Source organism: Mustela putorius, unplaced genomic scaffold (assembly GCF_011764305.1).
Source record: "Mustela putorius furo isolate JIRA1106 unplaced genomic scaffold, ASM1176430v1.1 tig00003937_pilon_pilon_pilon, whole genome shotgun sequence".
NCBI classification, from domain to species: Eukaryota; Metazoa; Chordata; class Mammalia; order Carnivora; family Mustelidae; genus Mustela; species Mustela putorius.
This window is the reverse complement of record NW_025422082.1, coordinates 8,346,437-8,368,636: the sequence shown is the minus strand read 5'-3', so window position 1 is coordinate 8,368,636 and position 22,200 is coordinate 8,346,437. Positions and strand designations below refer to the sequence as shown.

The following is a 22,200-nucleotide window of genomic DNA, read 5'->3' as shown; positions in this document are numbered from 1 at the left end:
CTATGTTCCAACACCACAAGATGAGCAAATCCTTGTGAACACATCATATATTTTTACACTTCTTTTCCTTGCTATTCACTGCCTAGGATGTTTTCCTCTCTCTTGTTATGGTGATAACCATAATAATCACTGCCAAAAAATATAGGCTAAAAGTTATTTTGTGAAGTGTCCCCTTATCTCTTTAGGAAGAGTCATAGCAACAGACCTATGCCACTGGTAAGTCTCATGTAAGGCTCTGTGGTACTCACAAGCCATTTTTCCACCAGTCTGAGAACTTTCTGAGGCCAGGACACATTTATCCTTATATCCTCAACATTATGCTAACTCACAGGAAAATTGCATTTCTTGGTAAATAGGAAGGAAAGGAAGAAGGAAGTGAGTGACCTAGGAAGGCAGGAAGGGGGGATAGAAGGAGAGAGAAAATGAACAGCTCAAGTCCATAAGCTTCCCCATGAACACTCAAAGGTCACAGATGTAATTACATCTGTGGGTACCCCATTCACACACTTTTTAAAATCTTCCAATTTTTTCATAGAAGGTCACACAAAATATCCTCCTGGCCTTACAGGTAAAGAAAGTCACCCTCTGCATTTTCCAAATTCTCCACACAATAGAAACACAAACAGATGCTGAGCACCAGAAATTCTAGCCTCCATCGCATGACAGGGATTAACGGAACAGCAGACAGCTAGGAACAAAGGCTCACTGTACACACTGAAGGAATGCCCTGGCCAGAATTTTTTCTTTTAATCTACTGAGCATCGCTCTGACCACTGCGCCACTGTGGACATCTGGCCTAAGATTCACAAGAACACTTTAGATGATTAGACCTAGCCTTTTGTCTGTGCTATCATCACACACACACACACACACACACACACACACACACACACACACACACACGCTAAACTTCCACACAGGACAGTTCTCATCCACTTTGTTAGGAAAGGAGGCTTAAAGAGAAAGCTGTGTTCTACCATGTGGTGGTAATATGGCCCCTAAATTCTAACATGCTCTTTCCTAATTTCCTCTCTGCTCGGATCCCTAAATGCCCCTTATCCTAGATGAATGCGGGAGTACTTCTTTTGTCGAATAGCAGGACTTCAGTTCTATTTATTATACTCAGCTCACTCTGGCTCTATTAGGACTGATCTCAGACTGGAAACTGGAACCATATATTATTCTGACTGAATTTCTTGGTTGTGTTCTTCACCTATCTATCTTGGCTTTCCTACTCAGCCTGTATGAGTTTCTTCCTTCTCTCAATTAACCCAAGATTTCGGGTGACAGCTTCTAGATCTCACCATGAACACTACCACCATCCTAACGAGCCAGCCTCAGACCTCTGAAAATTTGATCTTCCTCCTACAAAAAAGATGACAGAGTCTTATTAATTCAACCTTCTAAAAATTCAGCAACTCTGTGATCTACTGTAACTGCCTTTATTAAAGTCCCTTTTAAAAAGAAATTTAGCCTACCTGGTAACTGGCGCTACGTAAGCAATCAATAACTGTTTGACAAAAGAATTGATTAATAACATTAAGGCAAAGTAGTTTATCTTCATGACTCTAGTCTTACCACCCGCAGATCCATACACCACCCTTTTGCCAGTGTTAGTTCTTAAAGGAAAAAGAACATCACAATTTTCTCCCTGATCCTATTTTCAATAAATTCAAATCCAAACTCCTCTGCATGGCGTCTAGGGTTACTTGTCATCTGAGCACTGCTTATATTTCTTGCTTTGTCTTTTGAAGCCCCTATATAGTTGCAAGTGTTCTTCTTTCTTCCAGTGATTTCTGTTACCCAGTGAAATTGTTTTTCATTCCTTAAGACTGGGGATTTCCTCAAATAGAACTTTTTAACAACATATTTTCTATAGAAGAATTAATTGTAATGCATTGTCCCCTAACTAAATGTAAGCTCACTGAATCAAGGATTGCTTTTTTTTTTCTAATAATCAGCATAGCACCTGCTATCAAATATTTTAAATACATTGTATCTATATCCCTCATCCTTTATGTTATGCTTTTCATTTGCCCTCTCACACAACCCTGTCCTACCTTATAATTATGCCACATTCTCCACCATATCCCTTGGCCTTTGCTTGCTTCTAGCTTAGCGTATCAGATTTCAGGGTTACAACAATCCAGCCTTCAAAGGTTAAGATTTGAGATTTCTCAAGTTTGTACAAATCTTCTCCTTCATCCTTATTATCTAATTCTTCAACATTGACCTGGGTTTGGACACTGGAAGGGGAGAAGCATGACTCTGAATCTCCTTTCTGTAATATTATCTTAATGTATATAATATACAAAGTCAAGTGAAAAGAACAGATCTCTGGTTATTTATTAATAATTGGGACAGTCTCCAGTTTATAACACAATCGTATGCTTTTTAAACAATACAAAATGAAAATCCTTGAAAACCCTTACTTGTACTTTTTCATATGAAGAATATCATCACAAAGCCTGTCAGGCTAGGCCAAAAAGGGATAATATAATTTTTCAAATACGTAAACCAGAGTAAACTATCCATTAGCCTTTTCATAGATAATTCAAGAAGGAAAGGAAGGCATGTTTCTCATGGAACATTCACCTTGTGCCAGACACCACATTTATATATGACAGGCATGATCATTCATGCCTGTCATGGCATGTCAAGGGGAAAAGCCATTTGTTGAGTTAACTAGTAGGTATGAGGTCTCATGGTAGATACAGAAACAAAATAATAAAAATAAAAGAGACTGCACATCAACCCTCAAGAAGAACACAGTTGTCACAACACCAACATCTCCTTTGAGGCAGGTAATATTATGTCCTCACAGAAAATAAATGACATCCCTGATGCCACATTTAATAAAAGGAAAGGCCATGATGGGAACCCACATCTCTTGGTGTCAACAAACCTGTGTTTTGCAAGTCATCTTCCTGTACCCTAGAGAAATGTGCCAACAGATGAATCTGCACTGGTTTATCTATTAGGACTCTTCTGAGAGAAAACAAGACAACTTCTAACTTGATTCTTAGGTAACAGGAAGTAATGAAAGTTTTGTTCAAGCATGCAGTGTTGGCCTGTGAAAAATAACTAAGATTAATTAGCAGTGAAGATTTCTGAAGAAAGTATGTAAGATTTATTTTGACTTAAAAGTACAGCCATTTTCTTTGTTTTGATAATGATGTTGGGAATAGTCAGTTTTACTTTGAAAGAAGGAAATCACAAGACATGAAGACTCTTTGAGTACTTCTGGAGAAGAACCGAGGGTCAGAGATGGTTTTCTCAAGGGAAGTGATAAAAGAAAGGCCTCCAATCCAGGGTGCCTGGGTGGCTCAGTGGGTTAAAGCCTCTGCCTTCAGCTCGGATCATGATCCCAGGGTCCTGGGATCCAGCCCTACATCGGGCTCTGCTCAACAGGGAGCCTGCTTCCTCCTTTCTCTCTCAGCCTGCTTGTGATCTTGTCTGTCAAATAAATAAATAAATAAATCTTAAAACAAAAACAAAAACAAAGCTTCCAATCTTTGTAAGTATCACAAAGTGAAGAGCTTCTGTAGGAAAACTGAAAAGCTAAACTTCAAGGGAACCACCTTTCTTATAACCAAAATGTGAAGCCTTTATAGGAACATTAAAGTTGCAAGAATTTAGGGGAGAAATACAGCGTAAAATTCATTTGGAAAAGTTCTCTCTTCTACAATCTTTTACCTTTCTCCTATAATATGAAGGCAGTATCTGTCCTCCTTAGTTTCTTCCAAGTCTCTCCTCAGTGATTTCAGAGAAAGCCTTCTTCCCAGGAGTCAGAACCATCTCTTTGAACTACTTTTCTCTTTCATGTTCACCCTACATACCGCATTTAGATTTGTCTTCTAAATCTTTTACATACATCAAATGATACTCTTGGGTCTTACAACTATTTTCACTTCAATTGGTAACTTTTCTTTAGCTAGATATAGACCAGTACTACATTTAAAGCCAATGGAATGCTTAAGGTTATTATTTATAAACAAGGTGGAATGGAAAAAACAAAGAGGAGGTTAGCACTTTTTTTCTTACTAATATTAAACAACAGTTGAAGAAAACAAAGAGAACAAATTAAAAGGATGCGTATGCATATGACAGTCTTAAATGCCTTCCAGGGGCTGTGGATTTTCTTTTCTTTTATTCTTTATTTTTATATTTTATTTTATATTCTTTATTCTTTTATTCTTTATTTTTCTTTTCTGTTATTTCTTTATTTTCTAAATATCTTAGTATTTCCCAAACCATTGTTTCCTTTTCCTCTGCCTCTACATATGCTCAGATATTCAAATCCTTGAAAAGTTTAAAAGTAACTGGTAATCATTCAAGCTATTTTCTCCATTTCTGATCCTTCACTGCTCAAACTTTCAGAATGAGAGTTACCATATAAGCCCGTAAATCCTTTATTTTTAAATCTTTATACATCTTTTATCTTAAAATTTATTTCTCATCTTATCATTATAATACATAGTTTAAAAAGTCAGCCAATAGTTCTATATAGCCTAAAATTTAAAAATTAATTGAAAATTAATTTTTAAAATTTTTAAATTTTAAAAATTTTAAAATTTTAAAATTGATAATTTAAAAATTATCAATACCTTACCTACCATTTCCACCTGCAAAGTCCAGTCTCATAGTCAACCACGTGCATTCTCTGGACATTTCTCCTATTATTCACTTTTTAATGCTAAATAATAAATGCCATTTGGTTTTCTAATATTATACAGTATCTAATGTCTTTCAAATATAAAGGGGAAATTCCACTCTTTCATATCATTGTCCCCTTTTCCCAAAACACATGACCCCTCTGTTCTCCTCCTCATGTTAGTTTAAAATATAAAGTTAAATCAAATTTCAGGATTTGCATCATTTTACTAGTAAATGTTATTCAAATAACAACTTACATTGTACAATATCATTACATTTTCCTTCTTGCCCATCATCTTTTTTTCTGAAGTTACTAACTGCTTCATTTTTTAATTTAGTTTAGTTTAGTTTTGTTTTGTTTATTTTATTTTTTTTTAAGATTTTATTTATTTATTCTGCAGAGAGAGATCACAAGTAGGCAGAGAGGCAGGCAGAGAGAGAGAAAGGAGGAAGCAGGCTCCCTGCTGAGCACAGAGCCCTATGCGGGACTCGATCCCAGGACCCTGAGATCATGACCTGAGCCGAAGGCAGCGACCCAACCCACTGAGCCACCCAGGCGCCCCGTTTTGTTTTGTTTAAATACCAGTCAATAGTTACGGGACTTAACTAATATGGTCAAGCACAAAGGTAATTGATCCATTGCTCCCCCACCCCCCACCCCAGCCCCACAGCAATCTTGAAGAGCCTTTTAACTTCTTACCCGAGTTGTATGACTTGCCTTTCTCTCATGTTGGCCATTCTCTTCACTGGTAACAGTGGGTATTTCTTTATTTCTCTCTCTATCATGTCTCCTTTTCCTAGATCCTCTGCCTATCTTATTTCTTCCTTCCTCCACTCTTCCCTTACTGTGCCTCCCTCTCTTCCTTCCTTTCTATTACTATCTCTCATTTTTGGATCACATTCTATGGTAACTTCCCTATATACTAAAGGTAATTTTTGAGTTGTTCCACTTTTGAAAAACTATGTTCCTACCCAAAACCTAACTGAAATTTTTGGTTGGTATATGATACCAGGTTGACAATAATTTTCCTAGAAATCTAATGGAATTCTCCCCTTTTCTCCTCCATTTTAATATTTTTGCTGTGGACCTAATGACATTTTGCTTTCTGAATACTTTCTTCATGAACCTGAATTCTCAAAACAGACTTCATCCTCCTCTCGTTTATTGTGGGTTCTTTTAATCGGTGATTCTGCTGAAGTACAAATTTAATTATGTCGCCCTTCAGTTGTCAGACTCACCTGTTCTTAGAATAAAGTATAGCCTCCTTGGCACTTGTGACACCACTCAAATCTTGCACTTCACGTTCTGAAGTAAATGTATCTTATTTCAGCTAGCTGAGTTTATGTTTTCTTTCACATTTTGGTTTTTGTATGTGTAATACCTCATACTGGTACACTTTGTAATCCACTCTTATCTTTAACTTCTATTCATCCTCAGGTTCTTATCAATACTTGGTACCTCAACCTTGTGAGAGCTTACCACATATATATTTAAACCAAAAACTAACACACTGCACTGTATTTTTCTATCTATGTCTCTGTTTCTTTCCATAAGTTGACAATTTCTTTAGATAATGACTGTGACTCATTTATATAAAAATTTTTTTTCTTTTTTTTTTTTGGAAAATATTTTCTTTTAATTAAATGGACTGTACAAATCATACTTTTTTCCCAAGCCACATCTGGCATACTATCATTTCCTTAAAATGTTATCATTTTCTTATTAAACACATACTCACAACTTACAACTCCTTGAACTGCACACACATGAATCACATTTTGTCTTATACTAAACTTACTTTGGAGTGCACATAATTAACTAGTTATCAGACATGACTTTTTTGTTTGTTTAGCATAAAATTTTGTACCTACACAATGAGTTAATCTTTAAGAAGTAAAAGGAAGCAGGGTGCCTGGGTGGCTCAGTAGGTTAGGTCTCTGCCTCTGGCTCAGGTTGTGATCTCGGGGTCCTGAAATTGAGCCCTGCATTGGGTTCTCTGCCCAGCAGGAAGCCTGCTTCCCCTCCTCTCTCTGCCTACCTCTCTTCCTCCTTGCGATCTCTGTCTGTCAAATCAATAAATAAAATCTTTAAAAAAAAAGAAGAAGTAAAAGGAAGGGATAAATAAGATATTTCCCCTTTTTTTTTGCCACCAAATTTCACCATTCATTTGGGTTATGTGGTGGAAATCAACATCAAAAGCTTTAGCACACCTAGCAGTGGCACTGCAGTTGTCTACACCTATATAGGACATTAATAAGTCAGGTGTGTGAAATTCAAAGAAAGCCAATATTACCAAACATGTCTGTCAAATATATTTCACTTAAAATTTTCTTTCTCCAAATAGTTTCCTATCAAACTATAAAAATTATTAAAGAAGTTCATTATCCATCATGGAAAAACAGATGCCATAAAAAACAAGAACAGAGGAATAGAATATTTTTTGTTAAATAAGACATCTAGCAAAGAACATTCCATCTGTGATCTAATTGTCAGAAGATTATGAAATATAAGACTTCTAGAGCACTCTGCCAAAGTATTTCTTAATCACTGGGAACAAGAAAAAAAGAACAAATTCTCCCAATTTTAAAAAGCACTAGGTATTTCTTAACTATTAATTAAGGAAAGAAAGAAAGAAAAATAGATGAATCAAAATTTGATTCAGATTTTATGTTCTAAGACTGAAATTCTCTAGTTGAAAAATGTTAGGATTCTCTTTAAACTTACAATGTTTACAAAAAAAAGCTCTTTCTCAACATGCAGATAATATATCTCTATGAATTCTCCAAGGCATGTCACACCTAAAACAATCAGTGGAAACTTATAAACTTCAATATAAGTTAATTATCCTTGAAAGTAGACTAGCATGTGAGCTGAAAATAATAAGCTTCTTGGAAAAATAAATTTGCTTTTACTGATATGGGGCTGAGAACATCAGAAGACCCTTAAGAAACTTCATATTGTGATGCTGGAGGCAATGAAGTGCAGAAGTTACAACTGTAGGCACTAGATCCCCACTAAGAGGGTTCTTAACTGAGATTCATAGACATCAGGGTTAGTCATTAACCTCCCTGATTTCACATTCTCTATAGGCTATAAAATAAGGATATAGCACTACCACACAGGACTTTCAGCAGGGTTAGATGGGTAGGAGGCACAGTTCAGATGGTCACTGCTGCCATTAGTACATCGCCATGCTTGCAAATAGAGGCCATCAGGTGGACGGTGGACCTCAGCAGGGTGGTTTAGGCTTAATGTTTAGGCTGTTCAATCAGACAAAGATAATTATTTCAGAGGGAAACATGATCAAGACGCATCCCATTGTATGCTTGCTTTTTGTTTTAAAAACAAAATAATAAACTTTTATACAACCCATGTAGGGTCTCTGACAAATGCCTAATGAAGTTATCAGTGTACCTTTTCAGATTAAGAACTACTAAGACAAGACTCTCTCCTCATCCCAGAACCAACAGAACAGCAAAGACATTTACATTATCTTAATACTAGTGAGTCTGTCACAGGGAAATGTGCTACTTGCATGCTCTGCTGGTAGGTTAAAACAAACAAACAAACAAACAAACAAACTCATCTTTCTCCCTGAAAACATATTATAGTGCTTAGGTCTCCAGATGAATATATAAAAACATGTTTAATCCATAAAAAAATTGAAATGTCATATATCAGCAATAATATTATTTGTTTTTATTTTATCGTTTTTTTAAAAGATTTTATTTATATATATGACAGAGACAGATCACAAGTAGGCAGAGAGGCAGGCAGAGAGAGAGAGAGAGGGAAGCAGGCTCCCTGCCAAGCAGAGAGCCCGATGCGGGGCTCGATCCCAGGACCCTGAGGTCATGACCTGAGTCAAAGGCAGAGGCTTAACCCACTGAGCCACCCAGGTGCCCCATTTTATGGTTTATTTTTAAGTACCTTGTATTTTATATGCAATATTAACTGACCAGTAAGTCATTATTTAATATTTTATATGAAAATTTGCCATCAGGGAGATTCATATTAAGACCACATTGAGATACCACCTTACACCAGTTAGAATGGTCAAAATTAGCAAAGACAGGAAACAACATGTGTTGGAGAGGATGTGGAGAAAGGGGAACTCTCTTACGCTGTTGGTGGGAATGCAAGTTGGAGCAGCCACTTTGGAAAACAGTGGCTGTTTTTAATTTCCTCAAGAAATTAAAAATAGAGCTTCCCTATGACCCTGCAATTGCACTACTGGGTATTTACCCCAAAGATACAGATGTAGTGAAAAGAAGGGCCATCTGTACCCCAATGTTTATAGCAGCAATGGCCACGGTCACCAAACTGTGGAAAGAACCAAGATGCCCTTCAACGGACGAATGGATAAGGAAGATGTGGTCCATATACACTATGGAGTATTATACCTCCATCAGAAAGGACAAATACCCAACTTTTGTAGCAACATGGACAGGACTGGAAGAGATTCTGCTGAGTGAAATAAGTCAAGCAGAGAAAGTCAATTATCATATGGTTTCACTTATTTGTGGAGCATAACAAATAGCATGGAGGACAAGGGGAGATGGAGAGGAGAAGGGAGTTGTAGGGAAATTGGAAGGGGAGGTGAACCATGGGAGACTATGGACTCTGAAAAACAATGAGGGGTTTGAAGGGGCGGGGGGTGGGAGGTTGGGGGAACCAGGTGGTGGGTATTGGAGAGGGCACAGATTGCATGGAGTACTGGGTGTGGTGCAAAAACAATGAATATTGTTATGCTGAAAATAAATTTAAAAAATTAAAAAAAATAAAAGAAAATTTATCTGCCAAAATTCTAATAAAATAAAAATGAATTATTATTTCAATTTAAAGGATAAAATCTATATACTATAATTTCATTCAATTTTTTTATTTATCTTTTTCTCATAAAAGTTATTTAAGAGGCTTAAAGTTACATAGAATACAGCAAGAGAACTAACAAGGAGACAGAAATTTTTATTTCAAATTTTTATTTTGTATATGTATTTCCCTCATCCTAATATACTCTTTGCTCTACTCATACCTTTAAATTCAATTCAACCCTTTAGGTTCTAGGTGAGGTTTAGTAACTTGCCTCATACCAAGCCCCACATAACATGTCTAAACTAGAAACCAGCTCTCTTGATGGACGCTCTACCTCCCTTCAGTTAAAAAAAAAAAAAAAAAAAGTTTAAAAACTTAAACTTCCAACATAATGAAAAATGAAAATTCTAATAAAAAAACCCTTTCATGGAGCGCCTGGGTGGCTCAGTGGGTTAAGCCACTGCCTTCAGCTCAGGTCATGATCTCAGGGTTCTGGGATCCAGCCCCGCATCGGGCTCTCTGCTCGGCGGGGAACCTGCTTCCCCCTTTCTCTCTGCCTGACTCTCTGCCTGCTTGTGATCTCTCTCTCTGTCAAATAAATAAATAAAATCTTAAAAAAAAAAAAATACCCTTTCAGAATTTGTAAGGAGTATCCAGTAATTATAATTATCAATAGACTGGGTCCAAATTGAAAACAGAGAAATGTATCAATATCATCCTTATGGTGTGCCTGATTTTTTTCAATATTTTATTTCCTTATTTGACAGAGAGAGAAAATAGAGAGGGAGTGGCAGCCAGAGAAAGAAGCAGGCTCCCTGCTGAGCAAGGAGCCTAATGCCGGACTCAATCCCAGGACCCTGGGATCATGACCTAACCCACTGAGCCCCCCAGGCATCCTGGAGTGCCCGATTTTTAGGTCATATGTTTGGTCTGCTTCAAATAGAAAAGTAACAGCCAAGTCTCTTTCAGGATGACGTCACTGTTTAAGGCAGATGGACTCACCCTGGTTCGACCCTCATTTTCACCATGATAACACACTGAGTTACACATTATAAAGTCATACTCTTTCTAATGAACACAATTCTTTTTGGCAGAAACAGGAAGAAATCTTCCGGCAAAGCTTGCTAGGAGTTTTTTGTTTGTTTGTTTAAATATTTTACTTATTTATTTGACAGACAGAGATCACTAGCAGGCAGAGAGACAGGCAGAGAGAGGAAGGGAAGCAGGGTCCCGGTCAAGCAGAGAGCCAGGTGCGGGATTCGATCCCAGGACACTGGGATCATGACCTGAGCCGAAGGCAGAGGCTTAACCCATTGAGCCACGCAGGCGCCCCGAGTTTTAATTCTGAAGACACTCCATTAGTTAAAAGTAATGGAGAACCAAGCAGTCGGAGAAGCAGCCTGATTCCTTCCTCTCCTGGAATAAAGGCAACACTGTATTGCAAAAGACAAAAGCCTCCTGGACTTTGGGGTTTACTGCAGTATTTTAGCCACCATTGTAGCTATAAGTCTCAGAAAACACTCAATTGTCACCCAGTGTTGTTCAAGAAAGCTACTAGAACTAACAAGCAATCCTGCTGTGGGTGCCAAAATCAAGACCAATATATTAATCAACTTGATTCCTATATACTGGCAGCAAACAATCTTAAATTTAAAAAGGCAATGTATAACAACATCAAAACTATGATATGCTTTGCAATAAGTTAACACAGTATTTTCAAGACCTGGGGAATGAAAACAGCAAATCATTGTGAAGAAGTAAAAACCTAAAAAAAGAAAAAAAAAATGATAGTTACCTTTTACACATTGAAAAACAGTATTTTATAGATTTTTACTCTTTAAATTTCTCTATAGTTTCAATGTAATCCCAATCATATATCTATCCAAATATTCCATAGAGACTGACGAGCTGATTCTACACTTTACATGGAAATCCAAAGGACTGAGATTAGTTAGTAAAATGTTCAAAACAAAGAGCAAATATGAAGTACTTACCCTGATTTCAAGACTCTAAAAAGTTATGATAATTAGAATAATGTGGTATGGATATGGGCAGACATTTACAACAAAGGAGTAGAACAGGGTCCAGAAATGTGTATATATATATATATATATATATATATATACACACACACACACACAGAGCTATGTGGTCAACAAATTTTTGACAGAATCAAGGTAATTTAATATAGAAACATTCTTTTCAATAAATAGTTTAGGTATATCTGAATGTTTGGTTTAGGGTGGCCTGCAGTTTTTCTCATGGTTCAGATGGGTTTGTGCATATGGGCAGCAAGCCACGGAAGTGGAGTTGTGCCCTCCTCAGTGCATCCTATTAGGGAGTACACAGTGTCAACACATCTGACCACCTTAATCAATCAGTGTGACTAGGGTCTGCCTGAGTCTCTTCATGAAAAGTTGTATAGGTTTGCCTTTAATAAATACCTTTTGGGGATATATTTCAAGGCTATGCAAATATCTCATTTCTCATCACACTTCTCCCAATTAATTTTAAAATCCATCCATCATTCTTGCCTATAGCATGTATTACTGAAGTGTTCTCCTTGGTGATTTTCTTATTAACCTCATTACTTCTACATTTAATAATTAGAATTTTACTTTAGGGAAGAGAGACTCTTTCTTCCCCATTTTTAAATTTATGTCAGTATAATTAAATGATATTTATCTTATTTTATAAGTTATAATCTAATATTATAATTATTTATTTTTTTCTCATATTATTCCAGCTTTGGTAATTAGAAACTCTTTCAGGTTGGCTCCTGTGTCCTCTCAAAATGTCTCCATCATTTGTGAGTACTTTTTTACTTGCTCACCCCATAAGATGTCCAAGGCTTGTCTTGGACTTTCCCTGCCCCAGAACTGAAATTAAGCATCTCTTCAAAGATTCATAGCACTTAACTGGATAATGGCATTTACAAATACAACCTGGGTCTTAGATTTATTATTGTCCTTCAGGTGTCACTGCATTTAGTCTCAACAGGTAAAGCTAAATATCTATGTATCCTAACACACATTTATACTTCTATTTCATCCCCTTAACTAATATTTGTATATTAAAAAAACAAACAAACTTACATTCCAATCATTCATACCGGTACCCCTAATACCAATCTAACTCCACAGGATTTATTCTAATTTTCCATCTTTCTACTTGTTCCCTGGCAGTGAGAAAACTGGCTCTCATTATCCACAATACATTTTCTTAATAATTTCTAATTTTCCTAGTATATGCATAAATTGGTTTCAGATATGCTCATATCTCTGTGAAAATCAAATTTACTAACCGTAATTCATATTGTTCTTGGTTCATTTTTCTTTGACTTTACAATATACAGTTAAAATATTTTCCAACATTAGTTAAGTTAGTTCTTTCCTCCCCCAACCCCTGGGTATAATTACGTTACTCATTTATAAGACAGATTTATGTGTTACTGACTTCATTCCATTTGGGCTTCCTCCATAAACTTGTTGATTTTCATTATTTATTTTGGGATATATAACACAATGCCATGATTGTAACAACCATAGGCATAAAAAAGAAATCCCTAGAAGTGTCTTCCACTTCTCATGCCTGTTATCTCATTCTTATTTCTCCACTATTTCCATCTCATTCCACCCACTCTCTGTAGGCTTAATGAATCTTTTAAGCTTCTGGTATTTTTTTTCCTCCTATTCTTTATTCTTCTGCACAGTATCTCTCAGTACTGATTTGTACTTTTCAGTATACAGATCTTGTGTGTGTGTGTGTGTGTGTGGGTGGGTGGGTGTTTAAGATTTTATTTATTTATTTGACAGAGAGATCAAGAGAACACAGTAGGGGAAGCAGCAGAGGGAGCAGAAAAAGCAGGCTCCCTGCTGGGTAGGAAGCCCCATGCTCGGCTCCATCCCATTCAGTCCCAGGGTCCTAGAATCATGACCTGAGCTAAAGGCAGATGCTTAACCAACTGAGCCACCCAGGCACCCCCAGATCTTGTGTTTCCATTATGTCAAATTTTATTTCTAAATATTTTATACCATGTAAATAAAACACTTAAAAATGTGTCCTTGGACTTTTTTTTGTTTATAATACATACAATTGATATTTTACATATCAACCTATATCTTTTATAAATGTATATGACCTTGCTAAAGTCACCCAAAATTCTAATAGCTATTTTATAGATGTCTTAGGAGTGACTACTTTCAGAATTATATCACCTACAGGTAAAGTTGTTTTGTTTTGTTTTGTTTTCTCATTTCCAATCTGTCTTTTCCTTTTTTGTCTTATTGCACTACCTCAGATTTCTAAGTAAATCACTGCATAGAATCAATCAGGTATATGCCTTTGTTTTATAAAATCTCTAGATTGTGTTTTGTTTTTTTAATATTATTGGTTTTAGTAAACAATTATCTTGCCTGGATTTCAAATGTGAAATTTTGTTACCTATAACGTACAACTACAGATATCACTATTCTGTTTTTTTGTTGATTTGTTTAAGTCTTATACTGTCAGGTATCTCCCCTGTGTTTATATAGCTTAGCAGACAGTATTTTGAACAGTATTTATGCTAAAACATTTGTGTCAATAAATCTGCCCTCTGAGTTGATTGTGGTTGAGGGTCACATTCAATAGTTCAACACGTTTGCAAATTTCCTCAGGCTTCCAATTTTCTCTATGTTATCTGGTGTCTCCAGCATATATCCAGTTATTAGTCAGTCAGAAATGCATAGAGAAATTATTAACTCACTTTCTATAGCCCTCTCACTTCCAAAATAATGTTTTAGCTGCCCCATCAGACACAGTGAAATGAGTCTATCCCCTCCACTTAGAAAGAGGTCAGGTTTCTGTAACCTGAGCTGGAAATAAGGGTGAGGTAGCAAGATGGGAAAGTATCAAGACAAGAAAGCTACAAACTTCTCACTGGCAGTTTTCAGGTGTAAGTGCTTCTCAACTTCTTATCATGTTTTGTTGATTTCTAGTGCACTGATTTTTTAAAAAATAATTTTGTACAGTTTTATGCTTGTTTTGAGGGATTTGACCCACTTCCACTATCTTAAATTGAGTAATTTTTGATCATTAATAGATATCATTAAAAGAATAAAAGAAGATATGTGCAGCATCTCCCAGCCAAGGACTTATTCAAATGTAGTTCTGCCTAGTATGGTGGGACCACAAGAAACAGAACAGTTGTAATTTTACAGCCCCATTGAGGGTCTCTCTGAAGGATAATGGAGAAGAGAAATTCTTTCTGTGTGCAGAAATTTGACAAATCTACAGGTATTAAGGTTAAGTAAGTATGCCTTTAAGACAAAATGGTTAGAAGTACAGATTTATACTGATTCATTAGACAGTAACTATATTTAGTCAGGGTTCTTTAAAAAAAAAAAAACAGAACCAATAGGACAGATGTGTGTGTGTGTATATGTGTGAGTATACATATATATGGAAAGAGAGAAAAAAAGATTTATTTTAAGGAATTGGCTCACTTGATTATGGAGGTTGACAATTCAGGGAGAGTGGACAGGCTGGAGACCCAGGAAGTCAATTTTGCAGAATTTCTCCTCTTTTGGGGGAAGGGCAGTCTTTGTTCTTTACGGCCTTCAACTCATTGGATGAAGCCCACCAACATTACAAAAGGAATCTACTTTCCTCAAAATCCTATTTAATCTGTTTAAATGCTAATCTTACTCCCAAAAACTCCCTTTCAGAAACATCTACAATAATGTTTTTCCAAATATCTGGGCCCTATGGCCTAGCCAAACTGGCACACAAAAGTAACCATCAGAGTAAAAGACCTGTAAGTGACATATCTGAAAATTTGGTAACAAGTAGAGCTGAGAAAGAGATATTTAAAATATGAGAACCAAGGTATTTATAGACATATGAAACCTCTCAAACTGGCAACCTGAAGAGGTAGCTCTTGCTAATCATGTAGACAACATGAGCCCCCAAGATGGCAGCCTAGGCAAACAGCAGTCAACACTGGCAAATTTATTCAATTGAAGTTCTTCATAACAAAAGGAGAAGCTTATCCTCAGTGGAATAAACAATTTCTGGAGTTTTCGGGGGTTTCTAGATAGCTGTTGAGGACAACCTGCTTTAATGCTTCTGGCTGGTATCATTGGTGGCTGGCCCATCAGCACTTGCAAAAGTTGTATAAACCTCTCCTTTCCTGTACTAAAGTTCTTATACATATAATAAATGCCTCTGCCTGTGATTTTTTTTTTCTCCTATGTATCTTTTTCCTATACTTTTCTTAAACTTACTGCATTGGTGGCATCTCTGCCGAATAAGGAGAAGTGAAAGTAGGATGACATATCTAGTCTTCTCCATAAGCCCATCAGGATCTACGGCACTTAAAAATTTTTGGCCCAAATCTTGAATGCTTTCTAAATATACTCTCTAATAATTTTCTTGAAAATTTTAGGCTTTTCTCTTGGTTAGAGAGGATTTAGGGGAAAAAAAATTGAAAAGCTTTAGTGGGGCTCTCTTTATTGTACCACTTCTTTTGCAATCTTTGTCATTCTCATCAGACACAATATTTGTTTCCATATAGCTAGATAGTGGTTTTCAACCAGAGGTAATTGTGTCTTCCAGAGGAACCTTTAGCCATATCTAGGGATAGGGTAAGGGAGAGAGGACTGTCCTAGTGGCTTGTAGTGGGTGGAGGATAGAGATGCTGCTAAGCGGCATAGTATAAAAGGGCAGCCCTTCCAAAGATTTATCCCTTCCAAAATGTCAGTCATACTCAAGTTGAGATATCATGACCTAGAGTCTTCCAAGGGTGATACAATTCTTCTTCATTTAGGGATAATTAAACCAAGGCTATGTGAAGCTAACTCATGACCTACAGTTACACAACTACTAAGTAAAATCATCAGATTTTTGTTCTTTTCTCTACAGGGATTATTTCTAAACCTACTATTAAGGATGGTTGATTTTACCAGCTGCTAAGTAAGAAAGTTTTAGAAATGCCAGACTTCACACTGTATTTCAAGTGCAAAGGATAAGAGACAACTTGTGCAGCAACCTTTGAAAAGTACACGTAGTCTTGCCCATAGAAAATGCTTTCTTACCAGTGATATAGATTAATTTTCATTTTCAGACCCTTTTTTTCTGAACGAAACTATCCGGTATTCAGTGCAGAAATGTTCTGCATTGGTAAATAACTGTATTTTACAGCACAATTTTATCCTTGGAAACTAAATGTTTATAACACCTATGTCTCCTACAAATTAATGATAGCCACTTTATGATAATTAGTCTAAATAGTAACAGATCTATACATGTTTTCTAGCCACTTCATCTATCTTCCTGTAATGCATTGAATTGTGTCTCCCCAAACTTAATATGAAGAAGTCCTTAACCCCTAGTACCTCAGAATGTGACTGTATTTGGAGATAGGCCATTAAAAAAATAATTAGATTATAATGAGGTCATGAGTGTGAGCCCTAATCCAATATGCCTGGTGTCTTTGGAAGAGGAGATTAGGACACAGAGACACAGAGGAAAGGCCCTGGAAGACACAGAGAGAAGACAGCCATCTATAAAAAGGGGAAAGGAAGAAGAAACCAATCCCGCTGATGCCTGGATCCAGGAGTTCTAGCCTCCAGAACTGTGAAAACTATATTTCTGTTGCTTCAATCACCTGTTCTGTGATGTTTATTACAGCAAAACTAATCCATTCCCCAACAACATATATACATGTATACAATGCAGATCCAATACATAAATATTGACATATTCCTAAATACTCATACATACTTTTCTTCAATGTCATAATCATTGCCTCCCCATCACAAAACCCCAACATGTGGCTTGTTGCCAGCTAACATCTGTAAGAAGTGAGTGGAAAATGGCCAAGTCAGTGACCACCATTTGGCTTGATACAGCAGATTTTTCAGAAATATTTCTGTGCTAGTAGATCCATAGGTCAAAGACAAATAGATGTTTAAATGGAGGTGGAGAGAATAATTTTTCCTAAGAATTAGCAATAATCAGTACAAAAACTCAAAGAAAAATGACTCTGTGGACCAAGACAGGCTCTGGAATTAATACTCCATCCCCCAATGGCAAATGATTGCTAATATTTGTCGTTCTACCCAAAATATCTTTTCTTTATTAGTATTTCTGTCTTTTAAGACTTATTAAAAGAGTGTAATGGACTTTTGACCTATTACAGACAAATTATCTTCTGGGATATTAGAAAGAAAGGGTATCTTCTTGATTTACAAGTGTTTTGAAATGTTAATTCCAATATAATTTTTTTCTAAAATTGAATGTATAAGGCATCATTTTATGCCTAATGCATTTACTATATCTAGTATTTTTTTAAACAAGTGAAAAAGTTTAGACAATGTAACATCTAGTCACATGAAGTGTTTAATGGTTTTTTGTTTGCTTTTCTTTAGAGAGAGAGAAAGTACCCAAGCTGAGGGCAGAGGGAGAGAGAGTATTTTCAGCAGGCTCCATGCTCAGTGTGAAGCCCAAAGCAAGGCTTGATCTCACAACCCTGAGATCATAAGCTGAGCTGAAACCGAGATTCACTCACCTGGGGGCCTGGGTGGCTCAGTTGGATAAGTGTAGTGTTTGACTTGGCTAAGTTCATGATCTCAGGGTCCTCAGATGGAACCCCAAAACAGGTTCCCTGTTAAGTGGGGAATCTGTTTATCCCTCTCTATGTCCCTCCCCCTGCTCAAGCACTCTCTCTCTCTCTCAAATAAATAAAATTTTAAAAAGAAAAAAAAAGTCTCATACTTAACCAACTGAACCACCCAGGCATCCCTAAGATGTTACTTGAACGCAGAATATACCAACAGATAACTCTAGAATGACAATTAAATATTAGACAAATTAATTTTCTTGATATATTTTAGGTTAGAGTATTTACTTTCTATACAAATAAAATAGCTTCCTCAGTTTGAGTAATATGCCAGCTCATGATTGTAAAATGAAGCAAACTGTTGCTAAACCAAAATTAGAAAGCTGTCAATGTACTTTAGAATAATATGACAAACGATTACTTAATCTGGGATCCACTAAAACCTGGAATAAGAAAAACGCTAATACTAGACAAAAATCATAATATATCCAAAAACTGGTTAGTTTTATTCAGAGGCTTATTTACGTCCAAATGTCTTTATGCAACCCCCCAAAATTGCCTGTTTTCCACAAAGTGTTGTTACTTTAACAAACTTACTTTAAACTCTCATTCAATATATATTCAGCATCTGCCAACAATTTCTCCTTCCTATAGAAGGTAATTCCATGGGACTTGGGTGATATTAACATTCAACCCTCTCCAGCATTCTTTCCAGTTATTTCCTTTTCTTAAGATAACAATATTCAGGCCTCTCCAGTGCAAACACTTGACCTGGTCCAAGTTAGTTTTAAAACTTACCCCTTCCACATGAGAACCATACCCACCTCAATTTTCACAATTTCAGTCATCATTTGCCAGCTGTATTTTCTGCTTTTGTAACTTCTCTATCACCTCTCAAATTTCTTCTCATTTTCTCAACTAATGCCACAAGATGCATAAGACCAAGTTTTCTCTCACAGGCCAAATACAATCTAACACTAAACTTGACACATTTAAAATAATTTTGAACTCCAATCTTTCATGGTATTAAGAGAGTAAAAGTGTGGCATAAATTCTCCATTACAATATTAATTGAAAACTATAAAAACACAACTATGCCAACTGTCAGAATTATAGCATATATAGTATAAATATTTCAGAATTTCACCAACAATCTGAACTACATGATACTTGGTACTTAAAAATCATATAAGACTTATTACAAATAAAAGGATAAGACTACCAGTTTCAGCTTATACAGTACTAAGTAAGAATGAGCACAGTTTCCACCTTTAAAAGAAGGAAAAAGCTAGAGATACACAAATTAATAATTTTAATTTAATCAACCAGGGAATTGAGGTCACAGGGAAAATAATAAGGACTCCAAAATGTACAGCCTGTTTGCATAAAAGTATGAGCCCTTCCTCAGAGCCACTCTAGAGAAGAAACCTAAGCTGGAGGCATTCCTTGACCCAAACTCTATGATTGGCAAGTATAATAGTGTGATCTTTTACAAGTACATCAACAGCAACATGAGCACCCTCTACCAAGGGCCACAGGCCAACATGTCACTACTACCTGACCTTACTCCATGCCCTCTATCACCAAGAACTGTCACTCAGACTGTCACCAAGAACATCGGCCAGACCCACATGATCTAGAAAGGATGGAACTGCTTCAGCATGGAGCTAACCCTTCCTGAGGGACTGTCCAGCGATTCAAGCACATCTCTTTCCTGTGTCAGGAGGAGGGAATCTATCAAATTAACCCCTACATGGTCAAGGAGGTGGCCCAGAACCTCATGGTACCAATGTTTGCCACAAGGATCTTTGGCCCCATTTGTAAGCAGGATAACATCACTCTTACCCTCAAGGAACCTTTAGGCACTGAGGGCCACAGGGGGCTATTCTGATGCATTTGTTATCATCCTTGATGTGATGCAAAATGACCTCCTATAGATGCTGTGTTTGGTAGTCGTGTAGAAGCCTGCCTCCATCAACTCAGAGGGTATCCGCAATAAGAAAGTCAAGGTATCAAAATGTATCTCAGAAGTACAAGAGAACAATGAGCTCCTCAACTAATGTGTGCGGAACCCCAAGGGAGAGGATGAGGCTACCAAAGTGTACCTGCATGACCCCACAGTGTTCCGTGAGTCCACCATTGACACCTTCACAGTGTAGAGAACAAAAAGGTAGAATGAGTGCCCTTCTTCCTGCTGTGTGGCAGAGTCCTGAAAGATCGCAAGACTGAGGTACGGCTGTTCCCAAGGTAGCCACAAGCTTCTAGCAGCAATGCAAGCCCAAGGAGCTGGTGATGTGCATGCAGCCCAATGAAGCCACTCATACCAAACAGATGGCCAAAAAGCTCAGCATGGTCCTTCGATCCCGAGGTGTAGACACTGGACCTGGCTTATGGTAGTCAATACAGGTGTGAGAAGCTCCCAAATGCATGCGAGTCCTCATCCCAGACGACTTCTGTGGGATGCATTTGCACTTAAGTTCAGCGACTTGCTCTAGGAGGCGTGGCGTCTCCTCATGCCACTGCTGCATAGGATCGCGCAGGAGGCCCCAGCCCATCACTTACTTTATGGCAGCGGACGCCCTGCAAACACAGGCAGATGAGCCCAGAGCCATGTGCTTCCAGTACCCAGACACCTCCAAGTAAGTTAACTCTCACAGGTTCCCCTGCCCCCCTCCTTGGCCCTGTCTTGTGCCTTTCCCACCTTCTTACCTCCCAACTCCAGTTTGAGAGGACTTCCGGACCCTAGCCCTCGGCCTCAGGTTGCAGGCCGCTAACAAACCCTGCCCGCCCCTTGCAGCTGCTGCCTGAGTCCAGTTACGGTTCCTCAACCACTGAACACTAAGACCTGCACCATGACTGTCCTCTGCCACTCAGGCCCTGCCTGAGTCGTTTTTTATCCACAGCACTGAGCCCCAATGGAAGAAAAGAGGAGCAGCTCTTCCAATCATCCCAGGCTTCTCTTCCTAGAACAGGATGATCAGGTGACAGGGAGGGAATGAGTAGGCCTCAGTGGGGCAGTGGGCTGCTCACATTCCTACTTGTTGTGGGTAGGCTCCGCAAAAGTTGCGGGGAGAGGTGAGAGCATCCAGGAGGAGGTGCTTGTCAAAGGCTGTGAGAGGGCGAGGCAGCCATTGCAGCCGAGGTCACATTCCGTATTCCTAGGCACTAGCTGGAAGAGATCTTCGTGCCACCCAGCAATCCCTATGTCTTGGGCCACCTGGATGTCTCTATTAGTAGCTGCCTCCTACCACTAGAGCTCTCCACTGTGTGGCCACCCCCACCCTGCTCCATACATTAGTGGCCCCCTTGCCACTGGAAAAGCAGAAGTAGTAGCTGAGATGACCCACCACAATCTATTGCCATTAAATTTACAAACAGAAAAAAAGAAAAAAATTTTTTTTTTTCTTAAAAGAAACAGTTGCAAACAAGACTTATGTGACCACAGATGTAACTTTTAGGCAGAAGTCTGTGTAGGTTTGCAGTCAGAGCTTCCCAAGTGTAATCTGAAACTGGCCTTTGTACTCAGAGAGCAGGGAGAGACCTAGGAAACAGGCCATTCCTGCTTAGCTGAGGGCTGTGTTGTTTTGTTTTGTTTTTTAAATTCTATTTTATTTTTTCAGTGTTCCAAGATTCATCGTTTGTGCACCACACCCAGAAGGCAGTTTTAATCAACAAAAGGCTTGCCTTGAGTGTAGCAAGTTGACCCTTGCACCCTTGCACCTGTCCACCGCATCTTAAAAGTTTATGCAGAGGCATTAGCTAGAGTCGTCATGTAGATCATGCAGCTGTTCTTCACACCACATGACTATCTCAAGGCTATGTCCTTGAAGCAGCCTCTGGGAGTGGGAAAGGCAAGCAGAACTCACATTCTAAGGACAGGAGAGGAAGTGAGGAGCCTTGGAATTACTGGACCAGCTCACGGGTAACTGGGGGTCACATTTTGTCAATGACCTTCCCCAGCAATCTGAAGGAAAAAAACAGGACCTGAGCATTTGTTTGCCTGGGGGCATATTCCAGATACCGTTTCAACGGTAAGAAGTTTTGGACAGAAAATTTTTAACAAATTGCTGAAAATTAATGTGGAGTAGCATAAGGGTGCAAAACTCCTAAAGGCATGCAAATACGG

General features: G+C 37.8%; 1 pseudogene; it reads left to right on the top strand.

The window, feature by feature from the left end:
- Positions 1–20,717, top strand: part of LOC123389001 — a 60,012-nt pseudogene extending 39,295 nt beyond the window's left edge.
- Positions 20,718–22,200: the final 1,483 nt, after the last annotated feature.